Raw genomic sequence first — 25763 nt, 5'->3', positions numbered from 1 at the left:
GTCCCTGTAGGCAGACATAGGCGTGCCCAATATGCCTGGTCTTGGCCAAGAGGCAACGCATAGCACACGTATTGATCATCTAGGGTCCTAGGAACTGACACCATACTCTGACTTGCATACATATTAAAAAGGATGCCAGCCACACCGCACAACCTGTACATAACCATATATTGGCTATGTACTGCATGCATCATGCAGGGTCAACCCTGAAGCACAGGTATCTCAATCACTGCATTCGCAAGGTAAGTCACTCTGCTATACAACAAATATAAGAGGTACTAGACTATGGTAGTGCATGTGTGGAGCTGCTGCATGTATGCAAGGGAAAAGAGTGGGTCACTGGGCAACTTGTAGAGCTCTAACAGCCTCTTGGGACAACAGGTACTCTGTCCATTACTGACTGGCCCATAATATACGTTAGGCCACATGGCTGGAAACCCCACTGCATTATGCAAGGGAAATGCCAAACAGTGGGGTCATAGGACAGAAACATAACTGTCAATGATCAGAGTCTCCTACACCCAACACATCTGTGTTCCCACACAACTGCAGTAACAGAGTACGTTTGCAAGGATATATCAGCAGACCACACATTTCAAGGGCTGTGACATACAACCTGCCCACATAATCTACCCACAAAATGCAGGGGTGAGTGTATGTTTGCATGCTGTTGATAACATGAGGAGTTTAACCTCTCCCTCTCTCTGGTGGCTAGTGTGTTTTACTGGGCTAAGGACATTAATATGGTTGATGATGTAGATAGTTTGAAGCTGGTAGCATCTACAACTTTTGCATGTGAATTACTTATATGGTAGGAGTCCTAGAGACTGTCTTAATGCCACAATCAGTGACTGAAAGACAGCTGGACAAAGTCGGAGAAAATGGTGGAACAGAGTGCCAAACATACAGACAGACATTATACATGGTCTGAGAAACCTAGATGTTGGCTAGTATAAAAGAAGGTTGCAACAGGTCAGAGTAGTTGCAGGATGTAAAGGCCATCACTTAAATGTCTCAGTAGTTACAACACTTCAGTGCCTGCATTTTACAGTATAGTACCAGCAACTATATGAGGAGCAGCGCAGACATATGGGGCAATAGGCCAGACATTCTTCAAAAACATGTACAAGGAGAGATATGAAAACTGTCACCCTGTATATGGTCTTATAGCATGTACTCCAGCACATCAAACCTTTCAACCTTTTACAGCAACAAATCTGGCCAAAGCCATGAATATAAGTGGAACAAAGGCCCACAAATAGAGGCAAGTGGTAAATATTGCACTTACAAATATAAAGAATTGATAGAATAAAACGTCTTGCATTACCATGAATCTCCTGAAGTGTCTGCAGTATGAATTTCAAATGTCTGTCATGATTTCCTAACATCACTCTTTAATGCTTTGCTACTAATATCCCAGAAAACCACAATGTTATGCAACATGAACCAAAGATATGAAGCAAATATCGGGACATTCTGTTCAAATCTATACAGTTGATAGCTATGAGTCACATATTACATTCAGCAAACAGCCAGGGAATGCCTTGGACAAATTATCATGGAGGTGCTGGAGTGTGGAAAAAGGTGCAGCAGCCAATAGTCTGCAGCACACAAAATCCCAGACTGGAGTATGGGTAGGTCTGGCCTAGAGTCACCTTATAAGTATTGAGAGTCACACTAGGCATACTGTTGCACATAGCTAACTTGAGCCCATGTCTCTTGCCTCTTCCACCCAAAAAACAGCAATGTGGAAATATGTCTGTGCATACAGACAGCTATGTATGCCTCCTCCTATCCCCCTAATTTGATTACCCTAGCTATCAGTATGTGGCACACACACACACACACACACACACACACACACACACACACACATATATATATATATATATATATATATATATATATATATATATATATATACATATATATATAGAGAGAGAGAGGAATGTAGGAATATCCCCACTTACAAGCAGAATGCTGTGCTGAGGTTATCTGCACTTACACATCACAACACTTATCTAATGGTAACAGACCAAGGCCGTAAAAAGAAAGAATCCACACACCCACAGAACCCTGTGCCTGTGAAATGCCATGCTGTAGACAGACAACAGTAAGCAGGTGGTGTAATGTGCACTGGTTGTAAAGCAGGCCTTGGGCAGGCATCCACAAATACAACAGACATAACCTGTGGTACATGCAATAAGTACTATGAGCTATAGTGTGTACACGTAGATAGGTAGGGGTTCTAATCTCACAACAGGCAACTCCCTGAATTTCTCTGTGTGTATACAGATGTATCCCCTGCAGCAGTAAAGACAATGCCCATCTGGCCTATGTCTGTGCAATGCTGATTCATTTTGTGATTCTTTGACTAGCTGCTTACCTCAACAGTGGCCTCCTTTAGAAAGCCTGCTGATGTCATCCACCTTATCAGCACTGGCTGACAGTCTAATTTTAAGTAATCTCCATGGTGCATGTGATAAGTACTGCAAGCTGTAGTGTGTACTACTGGATAGGTAGGGGTTCTAATCTCACAACAGCCAACTGTGTGTGTGTGTGTGTGTGTGTGTGTGTGTGTGTGTGTGTGTGTGTGTGTGTGTGTGTGTGTAAGTATGTGTGTCTGTGTGCCTGTGTCTGTGTGTGTGTATACATGTATCCATCTGCACTATGGACAAGCCCATATGGGCAATCTCCATGCAATGCTCATGCATCTTTTGGGCCTGAGACTAGCTGTTAGCCTCTAAATGCCCTCCCCTACAAGGTCTTCTGATGTCATCAACCTTAAGAGTACTAGCTGACAGTGTAAACTCAGATAAACTCCATACATACATACGTACATACATATATACATACATACATAGAAATGTTTCAAGCATGGGCATTAAAGCCCTTCTAGCTTGCCAATGTGCCAAAAGACTTGTTCCCATAATTAATGTCCAGGCTGTTCTTAAAAGTATCAGGCATGGGCATTAAAGCCCTTCTAGCTTGCCAATATGCCAAAACACTCATTCCCATAATTAATGTCCAGGCTGTTCTTAAAAATATCTAAACTAGTACTTGCTTTAATGTAATTTGGTAGTCTGCTCCAAGCATCAGCTACTCTGTCAGAGAACCAATTAGTACACTTCTCATTCCTATAGAATCTTCTGCATAGGTTATCTGATGATTCTCTAGTACTTTTTGCTAACCTCAAACATTCCCAGAGGTAGTTGTCCCTAAATGCCCTGTATACCTGAATAACATCTCCTCTTAAATATCTGTAAGAGACACTGTACGAGTTCAGATATTTTAGTCTTTCATAATAACTTAGATTTTCACATCCATGGATGCCCTTAGTATATTTCCGCTGTACTCTTTCCAGTTTATTCATGCTTGTTTTCCTATAGGGTTTCCATATTGTTATTCCATACTCAAGTTTGGGTCTAATGTAACTAACAAACAATGACTTCATTATGTTTTATTTCCTAGACTTTATAAATCTTTTTATACAACCTATAGTTCTATAACTATCATTAGCCAATTGGTTGGTATGATTAGAAAAACTCATAGCTGAATCTACCCTTATACCCAGGTCCTTAAATGAGTCTACAGTTTCAATCACTGTGTGCTGAATTAAATATTCACATTTCAGTTTATGTCTCCCAAATCTCATATGCTTAGTTGTTGACGTATTTATCAACATGTTATTCTCCTGTGCCCAAATGGCCAATTTAGTCAAATTATTTTGCAGACATGCCTTACCTGTAACACTTGTAATCAGTTTACCCAATTTCATGTCATCAACATATAGACTGTAGAACACCTCAGATGAAATAGTAAAGTCTGAAAGATACAATACAATACAAATAAGTAAGGGCCTAGTACAGAGCCCTGTGGGACACCTTGACTGTAACCATGGATTTCACCTGTCCAGTTGGTGTGTGATACTTGCCATGTCCTATTTGTAAGCCATGCAGCTATCCATCTTATCAACAATACATCAATACCTAATTGTACTAATTTATTGATCAGTGTTTTGTGCATGACCCTATCAAATGTGTAAGTTAAATCTATATAAATCATATCACAGCTCAATTTTTCATTCATAGCTGGTATTACGGTGCATGCTATAACTATTGTGAGCTATAGTGTTTAATAGTACATAGGTAGGGGTTCTAGTCTCCCACCAGCCAACTCTGTGTGTGTGTCCATGTGTGTGGTCACAGATATATTCCTTAGTATTACTATGGACATGCCTATATGGGCTATTTCTGTGCAATGGTTATGTTTTTTTACAGCCCTGTGACAAGCTGCAGTTCCTATATAGGCATCAAAGATGTCTGCCAACATCTAGGTTTGTATGGTCAGAAAACCCAGGTGACATGTATAAAGGGTAACAGACCTTCTCACAAAGCATGAATGCATAATTATGCCAGCTGTCTCCATTGTCCCACACATGACCTTGTACACATATGCACCAAAAGAACATGCACAAATACTGCTGTCCCTTGCTGACATCATATTTCTGCTGTGCTGCCATGCCATCCTTTGTCACTGTACTGCCATCATGTGCCCATAGAATAACCACTCAAACCCCTGGAACATACACATACATAGGTCAGTGATTCACCTGTCATTCTGTCACACTGGCAGCAGTCTAACATTATGCACCTAAGATACACAAGGTTTGCTGTGTAGTCATTACACATGCCAGCACACAGCACCTGTAGTGGCCCATGACACCTGCAATGGCATAATAGTACTGCACTACACAACTACATTGACAGTAATATCGTCACATGTATTTGCATGCCCCTTCCTTGATGGCATGGATGGTAGGGATATGGCACAGGTATCATCACATACACAGGGTGTTGGGGTGCCAGAGGCCTAGGCTGTGCCATACAGTTGGCAGAATGTGTGTGAGTCAGGAAGGTGTGTTAGTCATGTGTGCTGTGAAGAGGTGCCATGTGTGCTTTTAGGTGTCCTGCATGTGACAGTGATCTTGGAGTGTGTGTGTGCACACAGTCAAGCCCAGTGCTAGCCCTACATGTGTGTATGTTGGACAGCTGTGAACCATACATGACAGAGTGTAAAGTTCACCATCTCCGGCCTTGAACACTAGAACTTGCTGCGTCATGAGTGGCAGTAGCACCACCACACCCAAGGTCAGATGTGGTGTTAGTACCTGATGGTGATTGCTATCTATTGGGTCTTAGTCCACCACGAGACCACCCAGGTCTACATGCTGATAGTCTGCCATGTTGAGGTGTGGACAGCACATTTCCCTCTGTAGCGCTAGAGGTACTGCCACTATGGGGTTTGAGTGTGCATGGACATGTGGCCTCCTTGCAGATGGTGTTGCTGACCTACATCCATGTGCCTGATGCCCTACCCCAACCAGATGTCCCAGCACAGACAATGTGTGGACAAAGACAGATACTGTCTTAGTTCACTGTCTGTCTACTACATCAGTGAAATGATCCATGGCATCACTAATGCGGTGGAAGCAGTCACAGATGTCAGACTGTGCTGCATGCATGACCCTGAGCATCCATGTGGTGTTGCATTCGGTATGAGCTTGTGCCTCCATGATGGCCCAAAACATGTGGTGAGTGACCCATGATGTGACACCTTTGACAAGAGGTGGATGGACAGCAGTTCCCTTTCTTACACCTCTGTCAATTTGCCTGTATGGGACCTCACCAGCTGTCTGGCTATGGCCAATGTCTACACTCACTGATGCCATAGTTGTGACACTGTTGTGTTCAATGTCAACACCATGTGACTGTCCAATATCTCTGGCCTTTGTGGACTGGGCATGTGTGGGCATACTGACTGTGTGTGGGGACAATGGGGAAGGAAGAGGGATGTCAACCTGTGGGACAGATTCAGCCCATGACAACCCCACCCATGCCTCATTATGGCCACCATTATCATCATCAGAGCCCAATGGAACACTGACATCAAGTTGTGAGGGGGATAGACTCCAACACCCCCCATTCATCTGTGAGTGGGAAGACAAAATCATTACATTATTATTTGCACTATTATTTATGGTAATCCATACAGATGAGGAGCCACAACTGCATTACCAGTTACACATCTCATCATTGACCTCATGTACAACACACAAACACACAACAACATACACAGTTAAGACAGGCCATTTCTAATATGCACGTCAGCTACATCTAGTGAATGTTGGCAGTACACCACACCTCTGGGGTATGCAGTATGACAGTGTATGTCATAGAACTACACATAATACCCAGTACACCTATCCTGAGAATGATATGCCTGTTGTAGTATCCATGATGCAGGTATGTACCATCTACCTATAGTGAGTAAACAGGCATACTGGGGTCATCGCCTACTGTATAGTAGGCTGCATACTTCTTCATGACTATATCTGCAAATGTGTTAGTGTTTGTACAAATACACAGCTGTGATTATCCATTGTATGCACTGTAGTCAACTACTGCAATATGGAACATACAACTATTCCACTTGGTCTAAGCATAACAGTTGTGCCTTGGGCTAAATGTCAGGCCTTAATGTTCATATGGAATATATAAGCCATAACACAATGGTATCACACTTACCAGGTACAGGAAGACAGACTCTGACTACACCTGATGTACCTATGGAAATGTGAGGAAGATGGATAGCCAGCAATACGACACATTGGACTGTTAGATGGTAATATATGCATATATCCACATGTACAGTTCCTAATGTGATAATGCCTAAATTGCTGATATTCTGAGTATGTGTGCACAACTGTGCATTAAAACAAACCCCCCCAATGCAGATAGACCTGCCACCCATGTACTGGTATATAGAGCATGCCACAATGACTGATACAGTATTACACTGGTGAACAAAGTAAGCTTACCTGGATGCTCCTCTGATGTGGATGCTGTGGCATCCATCTCCAGGTTGTATGGGGTAATAGATGCCTGTGAGCTGGTGTTTGATTCTAGGTTTGTCAGGAATTCCTCTGTGGCTGTGAGTGGTTGTTCTGTTGTAGGCCCTCCACCAGTGGCAGCACGATCCCTTGCCACAGCAGCTGCCCTTTGATGTGCCGCATTGAGCATATCTGTGGCTGTATGTTGGACTTGCTCATAGGTCCTGTCCTGATGTCCACTTTGGTTAACCACCCTGACAAGGTCACCCCACAATGCTGCATGCTGGTCACGATGTCAGCGACCCCTTGAAAGCAGAATGTGATGAGGTCATCCAGGATAACAGTATTCTCAGCAGCTGTGTGGGGGATGCCTCCTGAGATACATTGTTCCTGATAGACAACAGGAGGGGGGACGCATTACAAGACCAGATATGTGTTCATTCACTATGTACAGAGCCTGCACAACCAATACAGCCTGCACTACCCACTGCTCCCTCACAAGTCATACCCCGCAGTCTATCAACACCCTACATGTGTGGCTGTCAGCAAGATAGTAGCAATACTGGGTATGTCCCTGTGTGCTGTGTGAGATTCTGCTCCATGTCTCTATACCCATCACTACAGTCTACTGTGGTGTGTCCCCTATGGGCAAGATCCTACTAATATGTCATACAGCCACTGTTGGACAAATAGCTGTGTGATATTACAACAACTACATGGATACAGTCCAGCAACAACAGTGTGCCACAACGACATACAGCAATGCAAACCTGCTGTAGTATATGGTCCCTGTAGGCATCCCACCTCCCCACTACACAGATGTTTGTAGACTGTGAACATGTGCCTCATGAATGTGTTCCTTTTGGCACATGCATGTGGATGTCTGACAAATGGTTGTCCATTCATTGATGGTTGTTGATGGACAATAGGGAATTTGGCTGTCACACGCCAGACCCCTCAGAAAACACATATGGTACGATGATATCTATTAGTGTATTCATAGTTTTACATTGTATGGCCAATATGTATTCCCTGTCACTGAGGTTTGGCCTGTGTCCCCCCATTACCTATGGCTATGACTGAATCCCTGCTGTAGGGGATTGACAGGTATGTTAGCCATAGCTCTCAACCAATGAGGGACGAATGTCAACAAAACAGTGACCTAGCCTGGGTACATCAAGGACAGTCAGGAACTCCTGTAGAATTCCAGCGCTATGTATGTGTGTCATTGACAGACTGAAAGGTTGCGAATGACAGTACATCATTTGATGTTACAGGAGTGTACACCCTTACTTAGTGTCACTATGTCTAATACAGATTCCATTAGCTTTCCTACAAGAGCTGACCATTGTAGGAGGGGGTAACAGGAGCAGAGCTGGAATTTGACTCAAAGCAGGGATAGTTGAGAGGCATGCCTGTAGCTGTTGGACAGCAGAGTGTCACCAATATGTCAATACCATACATGTATGACAGATCTACTGTTGTAATCCCTATTCCCCGTACCTCCATCCTAACATCTGCATCCCATTATATAGGGACATGTATTACATACCTGGTCGAGTGAAGTACTCTTTTAAGTGTCCCTCTGCAAATAGATTGCACATCCATTGTCTGTGTGAGCAAAACAACATGCAGACATGTTCCCCATAGGCAGATGATTGCCTTTTGTAGGTACTGCTCATTAAAAGGTAATTGACTGTGCAACAATATGTGAATCAGACTTGCTAATTGCATCTAAAACACCCGGGTTGCACTTTCATTAGCCAATGACATGGCACCGCAATGGATTATTTAAGGCCTTCATGTAGGTCTTGGCCCCTTTCTTAGACTTTCAGATGGACATTAGTTAGGTATGGAGACCACAGTATCACAAAGGGTAGGTACAAAAACTGTCCACTGTTGAGATTTCTGCTGTATCTCCACAGTTTTGCATGATATGTTTGGCCATTGTCCCATGACATTGTGATTATCTGGCAGTTCAGTGGTAAACATTGTGGGCTAAGGTCAATAAGGAGATGGAGACATGAATGCGAGAAGTCATACCCATCAGACTATGCATGCTGATGCAGTATGCTATTGAATCAGCTCACTAGCTTTGTAGGGGCAAACTGTGGAACATGTCCCTGTCGCTGGACCTGTGCCCTTCCACCCTTTATGCATGGTTGTGTCTGGATTCCTTGTTTTAGAGGATTGTGAGACGTGATAGGTCTGTAGCAGCTAGCTTAACATACAGCTGCGTATATTTCTAGGACACATAGGAGGGAGTGTGACCACTCTGGAGGACAGCAAACTGTACATGTAACTGAGGCAGTATTGTCATTGGTGTTATCGCAGCAGAGCCAAGGCAAGGGTACCCTCTACAGTCCAATACAGGCATGTGCATAAGGTACATCTGTTGTGTAACAGTGCCAGTCATAGGGTAGTAGGCGGCATATAGTTTGGCTAAAGAAATATGTGGAGTGTGTCTCTACCTACAGGTCTTTGAGTTGCAAACATGGGTAGCAGTTAATGCAGTAGCAGCAACCTACGTGGGTTAAATTTGCATGACTCAGTCATTAATTACTGTGTTCCCAAGAATGTAATTGATGTGCAACACACTGGATTTGAAACTAGGACTGTGGGTGGCAAAATATACTACACTCAAGGAATTTAACAGATTGAGCTACTGAGTCAGTGCTGTAGCAGGTGTATTTGGAAGGTACGTGTGCATACATACAGTATGTGACACACGTTGCCTACATCCATTATGTGCATGGCTTTCAAAGGCAGTTGGGCAGCAGGGTCTTAGTTGTACACATGTACTTTGCCATTGCTGCCTTAGTAGGTGTGTTTGAAGATGTTGCTGATAAAAGGGACCACTTACCTGCTATCATACCTCTCAATCTCTTAGAGCAAGACATCTGGAGAAAGGCATAAAGAGAAGTGGGACGAAGACCCAAAATAGAAACAATCTTTACATGTTTCTCTTACTAACATAGAATATGGATAGAATAACAGATCTTGCATTAGCATGTGTTTTCTGAAGGGCATGATGTGTGAAAGTGAAATGTCTGTTGTGATGTTCTAACATCAACCTTTGATGACTTGCCAGTAATTTGCTAGAAAAACACAATGTTATGAAACCCAGGCCAAAAATTGGGGGCAAAACTATGGACATTCTGCACCAATCTGTACAGTTGACAGGTATTCCTAGTATACCAGTCCTAACATGCATCCATTATTATTTATTTGTCTGTTTACTGGTATAGTGTTTGCATCACAGTCCCAGGTACACAACCATTTTTCCCATTATATGTACTTGCAGTCTGTCAGTGACATTCAGTTCATTGTGCTGGAAACACCTGTTTTAATTCAGAGCTGAGTGGTCTAGGGGTCTAATGCACCATGCTGTAGCTGGCAGGGACCTAGTTTTGAGATGAAGCAGGGTGATTATTTTGCTGATCTGCCTAACACTATGAGAAACACATAAAACCATTAAGGCAGTTTTAAGCACTGTTAAGTGGGTTTGCATGGGTTTGAGAGATGGGCCACATTGCGACACACCACTTAGCTCTGTGTAAACCTGTGCTAAAAATTATTAAAGAAAGGAAAAAGGTGGTGATAGGACAGGGGTGAAATGGGGGCAAGCAGGGGGAAAAACATACTGAAAGGCAGTTAGGGTTGTTCAGGAAGGGTGTAGGAAAGGACCATAGCATTCCATTTCTTGTATAGCAACAACTGTGCAAGTTTTACAGAATTTGGAATTTGGAGCCTCACACCGCAGAGAGAGGGGTGAGGGCAACAAAAATGTCTTTATTAATTAATGTAATAATTAGTTGCATCCAGTGGACGTGTGTGCAAAATAGAGAGCTGTGTATGGGGTGATACTGTTTGTGGGACAGGTGCCCACTTTTTTTTTAAGGAGAGAGTAGAATGTTGGGGGAGGGATGTACGTATGTGTGGGGAAGTAAGTCGAGTAGGAAAGGTTGCATTTGCGGACAGAAAAGACAGATAAGACAACTGACATGGGCACTTTTTGACACATGAGGGGGGTAAACACCTTTAACGGGGAGGGTGTTGTGGAACCTGAGGTGTATGTGCCTCCAAATGGCAGTAGCATGACTGAGGTCCCCACTCATGGGCAGTTGGCACTACTCTTTCACTACCCCAAAGCTAGCTGTGCTGGAGGCTGTGTGCTGGGGCCACTAGGCCACACCAGGTTGTCGAGTATGCCCTCAATCCAGTGCAGGCACTCTTCATAGCTCCTATGAACAATCCTGTGCACCATAGCCAGTAGTTGATCCTGGTGACAACCCCCCTCAGCCCCGCTTGTGGTGGTTCCACCCAAAGGTGGTGCTGGTACAGCAGAAGGGGAAGCACTTGCTTGTGTACTGGATACAGTTGGCTGAAGAAGAGTAAGCGGATCACAAGGAACTGGCCTACCCTGACGTGCTGTGGTTATCCAGGTAAACCAATCCATATAGGTGGGTTATGAACCAAACCATTGTTAGTAATAACAGCATGCCAGAACATTGCAAACAAACCCATGACAGTTCAATGTATATTATAGGTTCATAGGTTCATAGGTTCATACTAGGCTATCTGCCCTAGGGCATTTATAAGCCTAGCCAGAGTGTGTTGTGAAATAACAATACATAACAGAACAGTCAGTATAATAACAGCATGCCAGTAACAGTTATGGCATAATGCCAAAAGAATAGGTAATTCAACAAGATATGTTAATATGCAACCATAGTAATACATAACATTAATAAAACACATGCCTCAACATAACATTTATGGAACAACATATGTTAATAGTCAACCATAATCAATATATAACAATAATAAATGCATAAAGATAAGGAGTGGGGAGAGAGGGAAATAGTCTATTAATGCCATAATGGGCTATATCATTGACTACAATCTACTCTACAGGTCTGTCCTTTCTTTATATGTAAATGTGCCCTATAGCTGCTGTACACATACATACCTCTCAAGCTATCTGCATGGGACACTATGACCTAAGCAGTAATACCTGCAGATATACAATTACAAAGCACACTTGCACATCAGGAGGACCTATATAAATACCATGGTGTACTGTCGCTGATGTACTGTTACTTTGCTATTGACATATAACCATGTTGATGATACATCTGTGACAGAGGGATTATGCAAAAGGAATTACATTCCATGACATTGTGACACTTGAGAGATATGCATGTGCACAGTAAAGAGAGCATGCAACTGTTATGCCTTGCTTGGCAGGCACAGGGATAAAAACCAAAAGTAATGACTGCATGGGACATGCATCACATGTATTAATTGATAGCAGCAAACTTTCCAAGACACAGGAGGCATACAGCCATACCAAGAGTACACATTTTATTTATTTATTTTATTTTGTTATATGTTGATATTATTTCAGATATTTCATTTATTTTATGCATTAATAGGACAGTGGTGGCAATGATTTCATGAGTCTGTGACATCTGAAAAGACACTGATTTACACAATAATATGATCTATCTCACCCATTTACCTGCAGTTCCTGTGGAGAGAATGTGATCTGTAATCAATAAGTGACTGATACTGTCATACTTCTGGCAGCCATGGGGATAGAGTCCAATAGCAGTAACTGCAGGGGATATGTGCATCACATGTAGTAAGTGACTGCAGCAACCTCTCCAACTCACAACAGGCATACAGCCATACATACCATTTTTTTATTTTATTATATTTGATTATTATTTCAGGAATTTCCTTTATTTTATGCATTAATATCACATTGGTGATAATGATTTCAACAGTTAGTGACATATGAAAAAAAAATATTTACACCATAATGTGACCTGCAGTTCCTGTGGGGAGGATGATATCTGTAATCAATAAGTGACCGATGCCGTAATACTTCTTGCAGGCATGGGGATAGAACCCAATAGCAGTGCCTGCAGGGGACATGTGCATCACATGTAGTAATTGACTACAACAACCTTTCCATGACACACCAAGCATACAGCCATGCCAAAAATACACATTTTATTTCTTTTATGTTCTTATATTTTATTATTATTGCACACATTTCCTTTATTTTATGCATTAATAGCACATTCGTGGTAATGATTTTAACAGTCTGTGAAAAATGAATAAACAATTATTTACACATAATATAGGCTTTCTCACCCATGTAAAAGTAGTCCCTGTGGAGAGAATATATGTCATCATAACATATCTGAATCAGTAATATTTATTAGTACATAGCACTTGATTTGAAACCTGGTCTGTGTGTGTAAAAATGTACTTCGTAGACACCATTTAACAAACTGAGCCACTGAGTCACTGCTGAAATCTAACTGACTGATATTTACCTAGAGCTCACCTGGAAACAAAATATGACCTAGTAGTAGTACTACAGGGTTATAGTACACTGCAATCACAGTTGAACACACATGCATGTAATGCAATCATGACAGAGATACTAGGTAACTTATACATTACTATATAAAATGTAGGTGTATGAAATATATTGTTACTGGGTTGAAATATCAGCTCTAATTCCACAAGTATTGCACAACAGTTTATTACACATACTTTCATGTAGTTACTGGAATAGTTTCAAGTTTTTCTTGCAAAGCAGTTGGTGTTATCCAGCTGTAATTCCAGAGTTATTGAATTACAAATACTTTGTACATAAATGGTTCCTGATCTACTCTTTTTCTGTCTTATTTTACTATAGATAGCATACTACAGCTGCACTCACAACACAACCTGGCCAGGCATCCTGCATGTGCCTTGACATTGTGAGGTTTCACCTTTGCAGCTGTTCAGAGAGAAGCACACCATTATGCATACCAGTTTAGCAGACATTCAAAATTAAATATTGGTGAAACAGAGGTAAGCATATTTATACACATGTGGAACATTGCCCACCCAGAATTCTTGGACCTAAGCATCCAAAAGAGCCCCCTTCCTTATTTTCAGGTCATCATGGTGGTGATGACACTGCTCACCAGTGTGTGTGGGATACCAGTTGAATTGGTGAGGTCCCTTGCCAGCTGATCCTAGGCTTCCACTTTGTACTCCGAACCCTGGAAACCTCTCTGCATGAGCCCATCTTCATGGATTTTCACTAGGAGTCTGACCATGACCCTGGACTTCTCAGTTTCCCACTGCTACACCTGAAAGTGCAAACCCTCACTAACATCTTCCATTGTATCCTTCAGTGACAGAACAGATTATGTTGTATTCTCACCTATTGGGCTTAATATAGCCCTTTTTCCGCCCTTACACTCCATTGGGCAATATTTAAAGATGTAGCTCATCACTTAGCACAGCACAAACCAGCTCAGCTCAGCTCAGCAGTGATTAAACTAGCACTGCTTAGCAGTGATTAGCAGTGTGCAAACCAGCTAAGCGCAGCCAAGCAGTGCCAAGTACTGTGAAGCAGTATTTAAACAGAGATTGTTTATTCAGTGCTTATCATGGCTTAACAAGGCTTAGCAGACCTTAGCTGAGTGCAGCAGATCATGATTTAAAAATAATTGGCATAATTTATCTTGCGAAAATAGTTGCTTAATTTCCCTTTCATGTATTCAAACCCCATACCTACTGCACAGGAGGCCATAACTCTATCCACTTGGCTACATGGATATGTAGAATGCTGCTATACCTTTACTTATAGCTCTCAGCTATGTTTAAGCACTGCTGAGCATTGTGCCATGCCATGCAAACCTGTTCAGCTATGCTTAAACTTGACCTTTGAATTCATAATTAAATGCATCCGGTTTCTATTTTTTGATGTCTGGCAAGTGTCAATTGCTGCACACCACAGCACGTAAACATAAAAAATAAACAAATAAATGCAATTTAATAGATATACTGCATTGATATAATGCACTTTGACAGTGCAGGGGGTGTGTTACTCATCTGTGGACAACGTAACACACTCCCTACACTGATTCAATAACCTTATTCCACAACTCTCCTTTAGCAATGCACCATCATTAATATGCATGGCACGCTACCAAGGGGGAACCACATACATGGCCATAGTACCTTCCGTGTAGGCTGTACACTATGCCTACTCAGAGTTGATTAAATCTGGGGGATAGTTTTTATAAATCTATATCACTAAATGCTTTAGCTCAGATTATTGGTAGGGTAATTGCAGTCCTAGTTCATATACATTTCTTTTGCTTTATAACTATCCTCTTAAAAAATGTACTAATGAAGGAAATTCACTATAAGTCACAGAACAGGTGATACTACCATAATTGAAGAATCACTAGATGGCTATGATACTTATAAAGCTAGGTGGTAATTAATTAATTTATTTATGTACGGTAGTTACAGAGAAATCATGCTTATAAATAGCCATGGATTTAGCTGAAGCATTTGTAGTTTACTGTGTGCATTTTAAAGAAAGTAAAAAAGTAAAGTCAGGTATACCTCTAACAGAGAAGGTAGATCCACACTATTAGCCCAAAGATAATATATCTTTTAAGTTATTCTAAGTAAACAGCAAGTGCTTTAATGAGGATCATGATGGAAAGCAAAGTAACAACAATTACAGATAGCAGTTAGGGATTGTTCCTGTTAAAATGCAAACTGTGACATTAGAGTGCATTGAAACCAGAAGGTACAAGTTTTAATATTGTAAACTAATTATAAAAGGAAAACTTCAAGCAAACATCATCTTGCAAATTTGGACTTTATTCCAAGATTGTATATCTTTATCCTGTGTGACTATAAAGGACTAAACTGAAATAGTAACTGTACCATGTCACCCAAGAATGTAAGCATTAATCTGAAATGGAGATTATAGAGTTAACATCTTCTGTAAAAATACAAAACAGTCTCTTCTTTCATACTGGTGAAGCAGGAGGGCAGCTGTTGAGGAATGAACAACAGTGTTATGAAGAGTGATAGAGAATAAACCAGTTTTCCTCCAAGTCTTTTATATTAGAATGAAACAATGGAGCAAGATTATGCTCAAACTATGAATCCCCAAATGCTGGCGGACACACCCCAGGAAAAAATAATATTTAGGTCTGTCAGTAGGCGTATCCTGATTCTAAAAATTAAACACTCAGAGAAATGCACACTGTTTACAATATACAGTTTTTTTTTTTTCAAACGCAACTCACAAGAATTAGATTCTAGTGTGTATTTGGTTCATTGTAAAGTAATTCCATTTCTACACTTTCATTGTATCTTGTTATTCACTTTTAGTGCTGACACTAACAACAATGTTGATGATGATGATGATGATGATGATGCAACTGTAGTTTTTTAATAAATATTTCCATCATTTTACAGATACCGTCAAGAGAAGTTCTGTGTTCTGGATCTGCATTAAATGACATGACTGTCAAGTACATAAAAGCTTCTATATGTTGCATCCAAACCACGTTCACACCACATATCAACAGTAAGTTCTTTTTTCTGCACATGATTCTAATATTTCATAATTGATCTGGAGAAGTATGTCTAACATCAGTAGTGTTTTTTCTTCAGCATTAAAATGCCTTACCTTCCCTAAGTTAGAAACAAACCAGTAAGAATGAACTAAGATAAAGTGGTACTCCAAGGACAACATTTTTTTGATACTTCTGTTTTGTATTCTCTTTCTGTCTGAGTGACTTTGGTTTGATTTGGACTCAGGGTATTTTGTCTTTGAGCCAGTGAAGTGGAGATGCAGATTACATTTTAAATGAATGCTTGTCATCATACATAAAGGAAGACGTTATCCTTTTTGGCTGATCACTGTCAAAATTGTTGACCATTATACCTCGCATTTTGTATCTACAATATTACAGGTTTTTGGTTATGATCCCTGTTATTTGAATGGAATACTGGGAATATTATTCTTGTCGTTGCTGTTTTTGATCTTAAAGGTTACTTCTTTTTTGTCCATGATTATGTTACAATGGAGATTGTATACATATGTGTGAAAAGTGTGCAAATATTGTGTTACAATGGAGATTGTATACATATGTGTGAAAAGTGTGCAAACAATGTGATTCACCAGTTAGTGTTTCAGAGCTTGTAAAACCACAATGGCCCAACTGAGCCAACGACACTGAACGAAATGTAAAAATAAAAAATAACGCCACCAATTACTTTTAGTTCCACAAAAACAGCAGGAGAAACTCTTTTATTGATTGTAAACTTAGTGCTTTCTCCCTGTTACCTCAGGGCTTTATCAGAGTAATATTACAAAACACTAGCGGAAATTAAATAATGACAAAAAATCACATGATCAAAAACCATTGGCTAACTAAGTAAATATGTCTTAAAATACATAGTAACACTATTAAACAATACTATTGTATATAATAAAATTAAACGTGTTATAAAATGCTTAGTTGTTGTAAACAGCTCATGTAAATAAACTATATTTGCTTAGCTCTTAACTTTAACACTGAACTTAATGAAATTGAATCATTAATGCCTGGATATACCAAGGCATTCGTTCTAAATTGCCACTCCATCTCCAACTTTTCTAACCTTAAATTCAAGTCACCACCCCTTCCTTGGTTTCTAACCCTGTCAATAACAAAAAAATATATATTTTTTTTTAAAATTCACACAACCAACTGAGTGTGTAAAAAGAGCACTTTCTTCTTTTTTTTTTTGATGTCTCCGATGTGTTCCAACACTCTTTCCTTTAGTTTTCTCATGGTTTTACCCACATAAAAAGCTGGGCAGGAAATACATTTGGCCATGTATATCACCATTCCCACGTTACAATTACAGATACCAGGACATGGGATTGTACAGGGGTAACTATCAACCACCAAATAAGGGATAACATTAATATATTTACAGGCTTTGCACATATTACATTTGGACGTTCATGAAACTGTAACTTTGTTGGTCACATGCTTTTCCACAAACTTTTTCAGATTTTGACCCCTATTGTAAAGGATCCTCAAGCTTTCTCCAAAAATTTTTAAATCTTCATAGTTAAATACTAAATTTCAGATATTGTTTACTATGTTTCTTATTATAAGTGCCTCACTGTTATAGGGTAATACAAAGGTACTGTCCACAGATTTATTCTTAACTGTTTCATGTCTGCTCCCAAGTGAAGCAGACAAAATAGGTGTAAACCTGTCATTCCTCTGTTGTAATACATAGTTCCTAGTTTTTAATAATAATTTGATGGGATAACCCCTCTCTCTAAACATACCAATTAAAGTGTAAAGTTTGTCTTTAAATTCATTGTTATTACTTGTCAACCTACGTATTCGCACCATCTGGATGTTTTTTTGGTGTGTAGGATGACATCTTTTATAATGAAGAAATGAATTTGTATGTGTCCTTCCTGAATACTCTTGAATTTAATTTTTTATTAATATGTCCCATGTAAGTCTAATATCAAGAAAATCAATGCTTTCCATACCCACTATGTGGGTAAACTTAAGGAAAGATGTTGGGGAGTTTAAATAAACTACAAAATCCTCCAGCTCTTTTTGTGAGCCTTTCCACAATATCAGTATGTTGGCCAAAAATCTTAACCAAATAATGGTCTTACTAAACAAGTGGGACTAAAATACATAATCTTGTTCCCACTGAGCCAATACTAAATTGGCATAAATGGGTGTGCATTTCACCCCCGTGGCAACACCTGAAATTTGATGGAACAATTCCAGTTCAAAAGCTAAAAAATTATTCTTCAAAACCATTTCCATCAGATCTAAGACAGTTCTCTTTACATTGTCAATACCCTCTTTTCCTGTTAAAGCTTCATAAAACAGTTTTAACCCCTCAGTGTGTGGAATTGCTGTAAACAAACTTGTTACATCAACTGTGGCAAACATAAATTCACCTGAAATGACTGTGTCCCTTAGGATTCCCAGACAGTGCCATGAATCTTTTAATACATGTTTGTAACTGTTTAACAACGGCTAACACCAGAAATCTATGTAAGCTGCTGTAGGCTCTGTCGGTGATCTTGTTGCTGCCACAATTGGCCTAAATGGTGGGTTTTGAAGGTCATTATGGACCTTGGGTATCCCGAAAATGGTTGGAGTTACTGGCAATTCAACAGATAAAAATCTGTAGTCCTCAGGATCCAACAATTCTTGAATCAAAAAATCATACAGGACCCAATCAACTTTTGCATACACTCTAACCAACTCATTATTAGAAATTCTTAAGTAGAGGCATCATTAAGTAACTCCCACATATTACAAACATAATAATTTTGGTCCATTATGAGAGCCCCCCACTTTTATCTGCTTTTATAACTCTGACATTATTAACTGCATCAAGTTCTTTTAACACTTGTCTCTCACACTCTGTCAAGTTGTTACTAAATGTCTTCCTTTTTGAAAATGCTTTCTTAATCTCTTTCTCACATAAAGTGTCAAACAATGCAAAAGAACTGTTCATAGGTGGTACAAAAGTACCTTTCCTTTTAAGTAATGTCTGTCCAATACCATTCACTTCATGCTTATTATAAAAACAATTTTCATATTTAACTGTCTAGAAAACAGCTTTAAACCAGTTAAAACTACAGCAATATCTTGCTTAAAACAAGGGACAAATGAAAAACCTTTTGTAAGCGCAGACATGTGAATGTCAGTAACATGCATTTGTGAGTGGTTGTAACAAGAAAATCCATTTTTTGTTATAACAGTACACTTTGGTAAAAAAAATTACAGTCAACTTCTTCTATTTCATCATAAGGTGTAGTAAATTCTAACAGTGGTGGCATTTCACCATTCATTTGTTCTTTTGATATGTGGAATTCCTCCATTGTTTCCCTCCCCGCTTCTTTTGATTCCGATTGATAAGTCTCTGCGACCTTCTGGGAAGTTGGGGTGGATCCAAAAAATCACCTTCACTGTTATTTCTGTTTGATTCACTATCACCATTGTTAAAAGAATGCTCAAAGTCCCCATTGTTACTAAACTGCTGTTTTTTTAACAGTACACACAGGTAGAGGGTACACTGTCTTATTAGCATAGACGTGCGTGTCTCTTTGAATTTTCTTGGATTTTTTAGCTAAATTACTTTTAACATGCTTGTCTGCATCGTTCAAAATTAAACTATAAACTGTTCTGCTAACTTCAAAAAGCAAATCTTTAGTTATATTAGCATTCATTTCAGTTAGCTGTTTCTCCATACATATCAGTTTACATTCATTTTCTCTTATTATAATCCGAACAACGTCTAATCTATTATGGTCAAACAGCTCCAGAAGTTCTCTGTGCATTATTGACCCTGTTTCTGTTCCAATCAGGAATTTCCATAGCCTTAAACCTTTTGGTACTTGTTTTAATTCCAAGGAACATTTCAAAAAAACATTGTCTACTTGGATTGCTTTAAACCTGCCAAGCAACTTTTCAAAGTTACGCAACTGCATTCGGAGTGTACCAAGTCCTTCCCCTCCTTCGGGCCGTCGGACTGTTGCAAATTTGGTGTTTGTAATACTGAAGGAAATGATGGCACTTCTACTCTGTTTTGGTTGGAAGTAATATCCTTACTGGACCGGTTGTTCACCTCGGATCCATTCCTAACTTTTTCTGAACTGCTCAAAAATTAATGCAGAGTTAGTTCCATCTGAGAGTCTGTAAGAATAGACTGCTCTGTGTTCCCAACACCTGGAGCCTTTTGTTGCTTAATGGCTTGTAGTAATTCCTCCACTTTAAGTAAAAGTTCCTCCATATCGTTTTGTGACAATCACGAGTTTGGGGCGAACAAACTTGTAAAACCATAAACAATTGCCCAACAGAGCCAACAACACTGAACAAAATGTAAAAATAAAAAATAACACCACCAATCACTCGTAGTTCCACAAAAACATAATTTTTATTTTTTGTTATTGACAGGGTTAGAGACCAAGGAAGGGGTGGTGGCTTGAATTTAAGGTTAGAAATGATGGAGATGAAGTGACAGTTTAGAACAAATGCCTTGGTATATCCAGGCATTAATGATTCAATTTCATTATGTTCAATGTTAAAGTTAAGAGCTAAGCAAATATAGTTTATTTACATGAGCTGTTTATAACAACTAAGCGTTTTATAACAAGTATAATTTTATTATATACAATAGTATTGTTTAATAGTGTTACTATGTATTTTAAGACATATTTAATTAGCTAGCCAATGGTTTTTGATCATGTGATTTTTTTGTCATTATTTAATTTCCTCTAGTGTATTGTAATATTACTTTGATGAAGACCTGAGGTAACAGGGAGAAAGCGCTAAGTTTACAATCAATAAAAGAGTTTTTCCTGCTTTTTTTGTGGAACTACGAGTGATTGGTGGCGTTATTTTTACATTTTGTTCAGTGTCTCAGAGCTGACAGTTGAATTTTCACACAGGAACATTGTTAACTAAGTTTTCAATCAAATAATATATTGCAGATATCCTGTTTTTTGCTATTTTTGGTTTGTTTACATAATTATCAGATGATGTAACCTAATGTAAAAAAAAAAAAAGGTACATTTTTTACACAGTGACAATGTAGGTTAGCGGTTCAGCTCAAATGATTATACTCTTTGTCAATGCTATGTTGAGACAAGTTGGAAGTACACAGTTTGAGGAGCTTCTGATATATTTTAATTATAAAATGGTTAGTACTATAATTCTGAAAGATCTCAGATTCATAGAAACAGAGTAAGAAAGAGTGCACATGATAAAGGCTGTATGGATTTACAGGCAACATTTCCAAGTCTGTATGCAGTGCCCGTATGTTACCTAACAGACACAGAAAGAGCTGTGATATTGAATAGAAAGAAGAGTTCTGACTGAATCTTTTGTTTCATTGTGTAAGTCTGAACTCTTCAGATATGATTAACATATCATGTATATTGTGTGATGGTGGAATATCCTGCCTTTTATATATTTATACACATATATATATATATATATATATATATATATATATATATATATATATATTTAACATGTGTCATGCTTACGTATCACTGATGTACTTGTGTTGTATGCTGCATTGATTACTTTATATACATATATATATATATATATATATATATATATATATATACATATATATATATATATATTTAAAATGTGTCATGTTTACATATCACTGATGTACTTGGGTTGTATGCTGCATTAATTACTTTATATATATATATATATATATATATATATATTTAACGTGTCATGTTTATGTATCACTGATGTACTTGTGTTGTATGCTGCATTAATTACTTAATATATATATATATATATATATATATATATATATATATATATATATATTTAACATGTGTCATGTTTACATATCACTGATGTACTTGTGTTGTATGCTGCATTAATTACTTAATATATATATATATATATATATATATATATATATATATATATATATATATATATAAAACATGTGTCATGTTTATGACTCACTGATGTACTTGTGTTGTATGATGCATTATTTACTTACTATATATATATATATATATATATATATATATATATTTAACATGTGTCATGCTTACGTATCACTGATGCACTTGTATTGTATGCTGCATTAATTACTTAATATTTATATATATATATATATATATATATATATATATATATATATATATATATATACATATATATATTTAACATGTGTCATGTTTACGTATCACTGATGCACTTTTTGTGTTGTATGCTGCATTAATTACTCAATATATATATATATATATATATATATATATATATATATATATATATATGTTTAACGTGTCATCTTTATGTATCACTGATGTGTTGTATGCTACATTAATTACTTAATATATATATATATATATATATATATATATATATATATATATATATATATATATATATTTAAAATGTGTCATGTTTATGTATCACTGATGTACTTGTTGTGTTGTAAACTGCAATAATTATTTAATATATATTTCATCATCATCATCATCATCATCATCATCATCATCTTCTTTCAGCTGTTCCCATTAGGGGTCGCCACAGCAGATCACCTGTTTCCATTTCTTGCTGTCCTCTGCATCTTGCTCTGTCACTCCAACCACCTGCATGTCCTCTCTCACCACATCAATAAACCTTATCTTAGGCCTTCCTCTTTTCCTGTTACCTGTGTCATCTTTACATATCACTGATGTACTTGTGTTGTATGCTGCATTAATTACTTAATATATATATATATATATATATATATATATATATATATATATATATAAATTGAAACAAACATGAACAAAACCAGATAACCAAACAAAATATCACTGACGAACACAAAAGGACGAACAGCTCAATCTGTCTTTTAACGTTTTTGTTCTTTTAATAAAAATGAACTTCTTCAGAAATGCACCCAAAACCTTGTACATAACTTATATACAAATTCAAAAAAATCACATGTTGTGAATGACCAATGAAGTTGCATTCTCACAGTTATCTAATAGATAATACAAATAAATATTCAGTGTATAAATTCATAATAAATAAATACTATCATATAACTAAATATACCCTTAATAAATCTTAAAATACCAGTAAATTAATATTTAAAATTTTTGTGCTAATAAAAAGCATTTGATATTAATCATATCATTTAAACCTGGTGGCTGGTCAGCCTTTAACCTAATTTGCCAAATGGCTTCTCTACATTCTAAATGTGTCTTGAAATCACCACTAAATAAAGTGTCATTAACCCTTCCTAAGACAGAAAAAGTAAACTTTTTGAACAAAGGACAATGAATTGAATGCTTGGCTAGTGCATTTGACATGTCTTTCTTTTTTATAGCTAAATTGTTTTCGTATATCCGTTTATTTAAGGCACGTGTAGTCTTCCCAATGTAAAATTGTTCGCATGAAATATACTGTGCGAAATATACTATGTTACTTGTTTTACAAGTGAAATGCCCATTAGCTTTGATGTCCTTGTTTTGGTGTTTCAAATAAATGCTTGATGTTCCACTAACAAATCTACACTGTTTACATGCTGTGCAAGGAAAGATACCTAGAATAGAATCACCAACTCTAACAGGGCTTCTTGCTCCTTTTTCCAAGATCATCCTGATGTTACTCACTTTTTTGTATGTAAAAGTGGGACGATTTCCAATGATGTTAGCCAATTCATAATTCCCCATCACTATTTTCCAATTATTGAGGACTGTACCTTTTATAATGCCCATTTCATTTGTGATAGGTAAAGGAAAAGACAAATGATACTTGTTCTCCATTTTAAACTCTGGCTTTATAATAGTAGTGTTGTTGTGATGAATAATTTTTAAAATTGGACTTGCTTTGTTCCCTCTCAAATTAAACACCTCACTTACAGTGTGATCTAACCAGCTAATTGTATAGCCTCTGTCAAGAAAAAATTGTTTCAACTTAATAATCTCCTGCAAAAAAATGTCATCTTCACTAGTTAAACGACTTAATCGTATGAATTGACCTTTAACTACACCCCATTTCATGTGTCTAGGGTGTAGACTGTCATAATGTAAATACTGATTCACAAACGATTTTCTGAAAATGCTACTGTGAAAACTATGATCTTGATAGTTAATAGTCAAATGCAGATCCAGGAAATTTATGTTACTACCAAATTCTCCTAGTGTGAATTTAAAAAATTTAGTAGTGCCGTTTAAGTCTTCCAAAAAACTAGTGAAAGAACTGATGTCACCTTTCCACAAGAAGATCAAATCATCTATGTACCTTCTATAAAATACAATATTGCTAAACTTAGAATGTGTCACCAAAAACTTGTTTTCACAAGATGACATAACTATGTTAGCAAAACTCGGTGCAACCCGAGACCCCATAGCAACACCAGATATTTGTTTGTACAAATCTCCTTCAAAATTGAAAAAATTGTTGTCTAACACCAACTCCATCAAAGTGCAACAAGTATAAACTGAAGTGGTGTCGAACTGGGCTTGTTTACTGAGAAATTCACTCATAAATTCAATGCCCATTTGTTGGTCTATACTGGTGTACAAAGAGACAACGTCTAGTGATGCAAAATGAACGTTGTCTCCTTCAAAATTTGTGTCTTTCAAAAGCTCTAGTAAGTGCCAGGAGTCCCGGAGATAAAATTTGGACTTTTGTACAATAGGATTTAATAAATCGTCCAACCAAACAGAAATGGTCTCTGTTTTGGAACAACTAGCTGAAACAATAGGTCTAAAATGTAAATATTCATCAATTTTATGCACTTTTGGGATTCCAAGCAGAGATGCAATCTTAGAGTATTCTGTGTGTAAAAAAGTGTATACATTAAAGTCAAAACAGCCTTCACTGCATAAATCAAAAAGACGAGCATCTAATTTGGCAAAACACTTAGAAACAAAGTCTAAGTTGACCTTTCTATAATTTGTATTAACGTCCAAAAGTATCTTAATTGCTTTAGTGTATTCAGCTTGGCTCATTACTACTACAGTCCCACCTTTATCAGCCTTCATGATACGCCAATCTCTATTCTTAGCCATAACATTGAGAGCCTCAATCTCCCCCTCAGAAAGGTTGGACGTGTAGTGTAAATTACTATTTATCTGTCTAAAGTCTTGTTCACTTTGCTTACTGAATACTGATAATGTAGAATTCAATAAGGGGTTATATGTACTTTTTGTTCTACAATGTTTGTGTGTTGTGTCAACCAATTTCGTGTTGTCAAAAATGTACTTCAAATTTAACTTTCTACAATACAAATTGAAATCTACTATCAATTGTGCTAAATCAAATCTGTTGTTAGGAATCAAAGAAAATCCTTTCTCTAGAACTGAAGTCATGTCCTGAGAAAGGGCAGTATCAGTAAGATTTAAAATGCTAATACAGTAATTTAAAACTTCTTTTTTCCTTTGGTCCTGCCCTTGTTCCTTGTCTGAACTTTGTTCGTCCATTTGGGAGTTTTTTTGACTTCAGAACTGTCCGTCAAA

The 25763-nt window shown here is 37.9% G+C and overlaps 1 protein-coding gene across 1 annotated transcript in view; it reads left to right on the top strand.

The window, feature by feature from the left end:
- Positions 1 to 25763, top strand: part of LINGO2 (leucine rich repeat and Ig domain containing 2) — a 6800733-nt gene that overhangs the window by 5577280 nt on the left and 1197690 nt on the right. Inside the window, exon 13 of the mRNA XM_044061897.1 lies at positions 16193 to 16304. The gene's annotated coding sequence lies outside the window, so the exon portion shown is untranslated. The remainder of the gene's footprint in view (positions 1 to 16192; positions 16305 to 25763) is intronic.

Source organism: Protopterus annectens, chromosome 2.part0 (assembly GCF_019279795.1).
Source record: "Protopterus annectens isolate FY-2018-M chromosome 2.part0, PAN1.0, whole genome shotgun sequence".
NCBI lineage: Eukaryota > Metazoa > Chordata > Ceratodontiformes > Protopteridae > Protopterus > Protopterus annectens.
This window is presented reverse-complemented; position numbering and strand designations above follow the sequence as displayed.